Raw genomic sequence first — 9,051 nt, 5'->3', positions numbered from 1 at the left:
ACCAAAATAAAAGGTAACACAGGGATAACCATGGCCTGAACGCCGCTCATCAGTCTGAATACTGAGCATCGGAGTATGAGAGTATTAATGTCGGTTTGATCACCGAGAGATTGGCCTGAATGCCGCTTCGGTCTGAATACCACTTCGGTCTGAACACCGGAAACCTGGCCTGAATACCCACCTCGGCCTGAACACCGAAAACCTGGCCTGAATACCCACCCCGGCCTGAACACCGGAAACCTGGCCTGAATGCCGCAAGCTGCATCGATTTGAACTTCGGAAGCTTCTTCGATCTGAAAATCGGAAACTGGCCTGAGTGCCACAAGTGCTTCGACCTGAACGTCGGAAACTTCTTCGATCTGAAAATCGGAAACTGGCCTGAGTGCCACAAATGCTTCGACCTGAACGTCGGAAACTTCTTCGATCTGAAAATCGGAAACTGGTCTGAATACCCGAAAAACTCTTCATGCCTGTCAGCTCGGCAGAAATAAAGGACAGTGATACATGAGGCGGCACGCGTGCCCATGACCCCCGCTGGGGATAACAAGCCATGAGCATGCCATCCTCTATCTAACCCTAGCAACCGAACAATTTGCGCTTAGTTGGGGATTATCCTCTTTTTACTTTTCTTTTTGTTCTTTTCTTGGACCCCAAAACTTCTTTGATTAGCATTTCCATCTCCGCACAACAGAAATCCTTCCTCCAATATCGCACTACTGGGGAATACTATTGATTCAAAATCACGATGCCAAACTCCTCGGAGTAACATCTTCACCTTCTGGCGAAACCACCTCTCAAACAATAACCACGGTTTGAGACTAGCTTATGCTTGTAATGCTTATGCATGATAATTTTTTAGCGTAATGCTCCATAATCATGGAAATGCTACGCAATTAGCTATGCAATATGCTATGCTTATCTAAATGATGAATGCATAAAAAGTATCCCCCTCAAGGGACTCTTCTGGGGAGCTCGAGGCACTCTGCTGAGGAACCCACTAACACTCCAACCTCCACCCTGCTAGGAAATAGCACTGCTGCTGGGAAATAGGCCACCCTTACCAGGGATAACCTCCTCTGCACCCCGACCCGCTTGGGGACTTCACTGGGGGAAGAAACCATCAACACACTCTGCGGGGAAAACAACAGTCCCTGACTTGCTGGGGGAAAAGCCAGCAACGGACACCTTCGTTGGGGAAATAGCAACCTTCAAGCCTGGCTGCTGAGGAAACATCGATCTAAAACCTGCTGGGGAAGATAACCATCCCGACCCTGCTAGGGAAGACTCAGACCTTGAATCTGCTGAGGAGGTAACCATCCCAACTCTGCTTGGGGAAACAAGGAAAGTCTGGCACAGAACACCCGTCGACTCGTCGAACCCTGGTATTCCACATCTAAACCCAGTATCCGCTTTCCACTTTTGAGAGCTCCCAGACTCGTCTGGACTTTTCTGATTCATCACCTTGTATTCCCGACTTCTCTGTACTCCACGGAGATCGAACTCCCTGGATTCATACAGACTTTCCAATCCTCAGACTTTGAAGAGTCTTCTTGATTAATATTCAGGATCGTTGTCATCCCTCGCCGTCTTTCCACCATTCCTCGGTCCCTGATTGGACTCCGTGGGGATCCTTTTGCTCAAAACATCTCATCACAACCTGCAAGTGAGTGAAAATATCTAACAGCACCTGCAAAAGAGATCGTTAGACAAAAACGTGCCCCAGGCGTGCCAAGATTTCAACACCTGAGTCACTCAGCCTTCCAAATAAGATTTCAAGTTTTCAACCTTATAAACATGCATTGGAAGGGATTTCCATGTTTCGAAATGCAAAGATTCTTTATCAAAATCAATTGGATGTTTTTGCAATCAAAGCGGTAATGAAAACAAAAACAAAATTATTTGACTGAATATGCATTTTATTAATTGAAAAGGTGTGGCTCATGAATGAGAAATACAAAGGAAGCAATTCCTGAAAAGAGGTAATTGCGCACAAAAGGAAAATCTATCCTAATGGCAATGTGAACCCGCGATCTCATCGAGTTCCAACTCGGTTACACCCCATATGTCCTCAGACTCTCCGAACTTTTCGCCTTCTGAACAAGACGTTTTCGACTGATCCCTGCCAGGGATTATCCAGGTGTCATATCCAAAGCACAAACGATCATGCTAGACGCAGTTGTTCGTTTCAATCCCTCTTTTTCCTGGACCGCCCTTTCGGGTTTTCAGTCCACCGGGATACCCTTTTTTGCCCAAGTCGCCCTTGCGGGTTTTCGACTTGTCGGGTGTACAGTTTTTTCTCTTTTTCTTTTTATCCCTAATTTTTGCCCGAACCTTTTCCATTTTTTTTGGTTCGCCGGGATGCCCATTTTTGCCTGGACTATTTTATTCTTTTCGTCCAGCGGGTCTCTTATACGAAGTATTTTTTAACTGCGTCTGCATTCACAGGGGATGGAAAATCCTCGCCTTCCATGGTCGTCAACAATAAGGCTCCGCCAGAGAAAACCTTCTTGACCACGAATGGACCTTCATAATTGGGTGTCCACTTGCCCCTACGATCGTTTTGAGGAGGAAGGATCCTTTTCAATACCATATCTCCCACGTGATACACACGAGGTCGCACCTTTCGGTTAAAAGCACGCTTCATCCGCTGCTGGTACAACTGCCCATGACAGATGGCCGCCAGCCTCTTTTCCTCAATCAGGCTTAACTCTTCGTACCGAGTCCTTACCCATTCAGCCTCTTGCAATTTCACGTCCATCAGTACTCTCAAAGAGGGAATTTGAACCTCAACCGTTAGCACGACTTCCATCCCATATACCAACGAGAAAGGTGTTGCCCCAGTAGACGTACGCACCGAAGTTCGATACCCATGCAATGCAAATGGCAACATCTCATGCCAATCTTTATAGGTCACGACCATTTTCTGCACAATCTTCTTAATATTCTTATTGGCTGCCTCAACCGCCCCATTCATCTTCGAACGATAAGGAGAAGAATTGTGATGCTCGATCTTGAATTCCCGGCACAGTTCTGCCATCATCTTGTTGTTCAAATTAGAACCATTATCAATAATGATTCTTTCGGGAACCCCATATCTGCAAATGACGTCTCTTTTCAGGAACCTGGCAACGACCTGTTTTGTCACGTTTGCATAAGAGGCTGCTTCCACCCACTTGGTGAAGTAATCAATAGCCACTAATATGAACCGGTGCCCATTCGAAGTCGTAGGCTCAATCTTCCCAATCATATCGATGCCCCACATAGCGAACGGCCACGGAGACGACGGATTTGGAGGCACGTGCACCTTGTCAGCATAAATCTGGCATTTATGACACTTCCGCACGAAATTGAAACATTGGGCCTCCATTGTCATCCAATAATAACCAGCCCTCAACAACTTCTTCACCATTGCATTCCCACTGGCATGGGTACCGAACGACCCCTCGTGAACCTCTTTCATCAATTGGCTTGCTTCTTTATCATCAACACATCTGAGCAAAACCCAATCGAAATTACGCTTGTACAAGACCCCATCCTTATTCAAGTAGAACACCATGGCCAACCTCCGCAGAGTCTTTCGGTCCTTCTTGGATGCTCCCTCAGGATACTCTTAGGTTTCCAGATAGCGCTTGATATCGTAATACCACGGCTTTTCATCATCAGGCGTTGTGTCAACAGCAAACACATAAGCCGGTCTATCCAAACGTCCCACCTCAACACTAGGGAACTGATTCCACCACTGCACCTTAATTAAGGCGGCCAGAGTAGCCAAAGCATCTGCCAACGGATTCTCTTCTCTAGGCACATGATGCAATACCACCTTGGTGAAAAACGTCAACAATCTCCTTGTATAATCCCGGTATGGAATTAAATGAGACTGATGCGTATACCATTTTCCGTTAACCTGGTTCACAACCAAAGCTGAATCTCCATATATGACAAGGTTCTTGATCCTCAAATCAATCGCCTCTTCAATCCCCAAGATACAAGCTTCGTATTCAGCCACGTTGTTGGTGCACTCAAATGTTAGGCGGGCAGCAAAAGGAATGTGGAATCCTTTCGGCGTAACCAAAACAGCACCAACACCGCTACCATTCACGTTAACGGCCCCATCAAACATCAAAATCCATTCGGATTCAGGGTCAGGCCCCTCCTCCGGGATTGGTTCCTCACAATCTTTCGATTTGAGAAACATGATGTCCTCATCAGGGAATTCAAACTTCATTGGTTGATAATCCTCAATGGGTTGCTGAGCGAGGTAATCAGACAATACACTCCCCTTGATTGCTTTTTGAGAGGTATACTGGATATCATATTCAGTCAAAATCATTTGCCATCTCGCAACCCGTCCGGTCAATGCTGGCTTCTCAAAAATGTACTTGATTGGATCCATCTTGGAAATCAACAAAGTGGTATGAACCAGCATATACTGTCTCAGTCGGCGAGCAGCCCAGACCAAAGCACAACAAGTTTTCTCGAGCAGTGAATATCTTGTTTCACAGTCGGTAAACTTTTTGCTAAGGTAGTATATGGCATGCTCTTTTCGACCAGACTCGTCATGCTGCCCCAATACACACCCCATAGACCCCTCGAGGACCGTCAAGTACAGAATTAACGGTCGTCCCTCCACAGAAGGCATCAGAATCGGAGGCTCCTGCAAATACTCTTTTATCTTTTCAAATGCCGCTTGGCAATCATTATTCCACCTGACCGTTTGATCTTTTCTCAATAACTTGAATATGGGTTCACACGTGGCTGTTAGATGAGATATGAACAGTGAAATATAGTTCAATCTACCTAAGAAACCACGGACCTCTTTCTCTGTTCTCGGTTCAGGCATTTCTCGTATTGCTTTTACTTTAGCAGGATCAACCTCAATTCCTCTTTCACTTACAATGAACCCCAGCAATTTACCAGACCGCACTCCGAAAGTGCACTTATTCGGATTCAACCTTAGTCTGAACTATCTCAGCCGGTCAAATAACTTGGCTAGATCTACCAAGTGTCCTTCCTCTGTCTGGGACTTTGCTATCATGTCATAAACATAGCATTCGATTTCATGATGAATCATATCATGAAACAAAGTCACCATGGCTCTCTGATAAGTAGCACCGGCGTTCTTGAGACCAAATGGCATCACCTTATAGCAAAAAGTTCCCCACGGTGTGATGAACGTTGTTTTCTCCATATCATCTGGCGACATTTTGATTTGATTATAGCCAGAGAAGCCATCCATGAAGGAAAACACCGAGAATTGAGCTGTATTATCCACCAACACATCAATGTGAGGTAATGGGAAATCATCCTTCGGGCTAGCTCTGTTCAAATCCCGGTAGTCCACACACATTCTCACCTTCCCGTCTTTCTTCGGCACCGGGACAATATTTGCGACCCAAGGCGGATAATTAGTGACAGCAAGGAAACCAGCATCCAACTGCTTTTGCACCTCCTCTTTAATTTTCATTGCCATCTCAGGTCGAGTTCGGCGCAACTTCTGCTTCACTGGAGGACAATCTGCTCTCAACGGTAGCTTGTACACAACAATATCGGTATCCAACCCTCGCATATCTTGGTAAGACCAGGCGAAGATATCAATAAACTCTTTCAACAATGCTACCATTCTGCTCTTGACACTCGCCTCCAAAGCAGCCCCAACTTTCACTTCTTTCCTTACCTCGTCGGTACCCAGATTCACAACCTCAACTTGTTCCTCGTGCGGCTGAATCACCTTCTCCTCTTGTTTTAACAACCTGGCTAATTCCTCTGGCAGTTCACAATCTTCTTCGCCTTCTTCTTCGGCATGATAGATCGGATTGTCGAAGTCATATGAGGGTGTAACAGGATTGTTATCAATGAGATCCGGCGAATGATCGCATCTGCATGAATGTTGATTCATGCATTGCTTTAGAACCGGAGTGAAACAAATTGAAAAAGGAAAATGAAAACATTGCCATTTTTATTTATTTTTAAACTACAAAAATAAATGAAAAACAGGGAACACCGCTTTTAATTGAAAAACATCCTTTTATTTATGATGCAAATATTGCAAAATGAAACATGAGGTGGCCCTTACAATGAACCATTACGTTTCGGGCAAAACGTAAGGCTTTCATGCAGATAAAATTGAAAACAGAAAATATCACTCTTCAAGTAGAGTGACAGTGATGATCTTTTCGGCCTTCCAGTTCTGGACTCCCATCCCTGGTACGCACGGTTTTATCCATTGATCCATCTCGCAGTCACTGTCGACCTCTTCACTCACCATACAGATGTGATCTGGATCCAGCATTCCAGCACTGGTGAATGTGAATGACGGACGACGTCCTCTACCTTGACCAGACGAGCCTCGGCCCGGCTGATAACCCACTCCGAATCTATCCTTCTTGGCGGCGATGTCCATCATCTTCCCCCAACCAGGAGCTTCTCCACTCTTCACCACCTCCGCAGCCTGTTTGTATGAAGAAATGGACGGCTTTTCCTCTTCTTTAGCAAAAAGAGCATTCTCCACCTTGACGGTTTCGAACGCTTGACTTGGCGTTTCCCATATCTCGCCGTCCATTTCAACATACTTGAACGATGATAGGTGGCTGACAAAGATATCCTCCTCCCCACAGACTGTGACAACCTGCCCGTCCCAGATATACTTCAATTTCTGGTGCAAAGTCGAAGTTACTGCCCCAGCAGCATGAATCCATGGGCGACCCAACAGGCAACTGTAGGCCGACTGAATATCCATGACATAGAATACTGACTTGAACACCTCGGGCCCGATCTTCACCGGGAGCTATACTTCCCCGAACACAACCCGCTTTGAGCCATCGAAAGCTCTCACTATCAGGTCAGTGGGCGTCAAGATCAACCCTTCACAGTTCAGCTTCGCCAAGGCTTTCTTTGGCAACACATTTAAAGATGAGCCGGTATCAACCAACATGTGCGAGAGTACGACTCCTTTACATTCCATAGCAATGTGTAACGCCTTATTATGATTCCTCCCATCCATAGTTAGATCAAGGTCGGTGAAACCCAACCCATGACTGGCATTGACATTTGACACTACCGTCTCTAATTGATTGATTGTGATCTCTTGGGGAACATAGGCTTTCTTTAATATCTTCAGCAAAGCCTCTCTATGCCCCTCGGAGCTTAGCAACAACAACAAGATTGAGATCTTGGATGGAGTCTGCTGCAAGTGGTCCACAAGCTTGTACTCCGACTTCTTGATGATTCTCAAAAATTCTTCAGCTTCATTATCAAGTTCTTTCTCCGACCCACCAGGCGCCGGTGTCACCACAGGAGTACCTTCATTCACCACTTGTTTCCCTCTTGCCCTGGCTAAAGCCTCAACCTTATCTTTCTTTTCTCTCTCTCCATCCCCACTCCTCAAGGCGTCTGGTGCGAACAACCTTCCACTGCGAGTGAAACCACTAGGTCCGGCATTATCCACCTTTGAAACGGTGGTTTCATCCGCAGCCTGATCCTCCAACTTCTCCCCATTACAATATACTTCCCCACCATAATGCCATGGCACGGCGTCATCTTTGTCATAAGGAATTGGCCCAGGTACCGTGATAGTAACTAGAGCCGCATCTGCCAGCGTTGACAAATCAACCGGGTCAAAATAGATGGTTATGGTGGAGACATCCTCCTTCACCAAATCAACCTTCTCAAACTTGAGGTTTCCCTCATCCATCATCCTCTGGACAACCTCCCTCAAGAAAACACACCCATTGGTAGCAACAGTGCACGCAGCACAATAATCATCACAGCCCAGGAAGACCCCACTCTTCAACAATTGTCTTTTGACCTCAACCAACGGAGTCTTCAACTGATTTACACTCATCAGCCCGATTCTACCCTCTTCAGCAATTGCATTCACCCCCATTTGACCATGCGCAGGCATAGGATTAGCATTCACATTTGGAGACGGTGCAAAATTGATTGCCTTAGAATCCACCAAGTCCTGGACCACATGCTTAAAAGCTTTACAATCTTCTACATTGTGTCCAGGGGCACCAGAGTGGAATTCGCACTTGGCGTTCTCGTCAAAACTGGGAGGCCTCTGATCAGGTCTCAACGGAGCCAACGTCCTGAGCTGAACCAACCCCAAATCCTTCAACTTCTTCAGCAAGAAAGAGTAGGTTACAGGTGGCCTATCAAATTGACGATCAGTCATTCGTCCTCGCACCTGATACCCAGCCCTCTGCGGTCTTTGTTGAAATGGCTGTCGTTGTTGTTGCGGTTGTTGATGCTGTTGGTGTGCAGGCTGACTATCAGCGGGAATGGTTACCACAACAGTGTGCTGGTAGTAACGATCCCTACTCTGTCCTCTTTGGGTATACGCAGCGCTGGTATCACCCTCCTTCTTCCTCTGACCATTTCCAAAGGGCTTCTTCGATCCAGACGACGAAGCGCTACCCTGTATCTTCCCCAGCTTCAACCAACTTTCAATTCTTTCTCCGGCCACCACTATATCAGCAAAGTTAGTAACCGGGCATCCAACCATTCTTTCAGCAAAGGTCCCCTGCAGGGTACCCATAAATAGATCTGACATTTCCCTGTCTACCAAAGGAGGTTGAACTCTGGCAGCCAACTCCCTCCATCTCTGCGCATATTCTTTAAACCCCTCATTAGGCTTCTGAGACATACCCTGCAGTTGGGTACGGCTAGGAGCCATATCAGCGTTGAACTGGTACTGTTTAAAGAATGCATCTCCAAGATCTTGCCAGCTTTTAATGTCAGAAGACCTCAACTTAGTGTACCATTCCAAGGACCCTCCAAACAAACTGTCTTGGAAGAAGTACATCCACAGCTTCTGGTCCATTGTATAAGCAGAAATCTTTCGGACAAAAGCCTGGAGATGAGTTTCCGGGAAAGAACTCCCATTGTATTTGTCAAACGCGGGCGCTTTGAACTTCTGTGGAATCACAATTCCCTCAACCAACCCCATGTTAGACATATTAACAACCCCTAGAGTAGCATAGCTTTCAAGAGCCCTGATTTTCTCCACCAGCACCTGAATCTCTTTGTTTGGTGGTTGGACACCGTATTGCC

This window comes from Lathyrus oleraceus, chromosome 6 (assembly GCF_024323335.1).
Source record: "Lathyrus oleraceus cultivar Zhongwan6 chromosome 6, CAAS_Psat_ZW6_1.0, whole genome shotgun sequence".
Lineage (NCBI taxonomy): Eukaryota > Viridiplantae > Streptophyta > Magnoliopsida > Fabales > Fabaceae > Lathyrus > Lathyrus oleraceus.
This window is presented reverse-complemented; position numbering follows the sequence as displayed.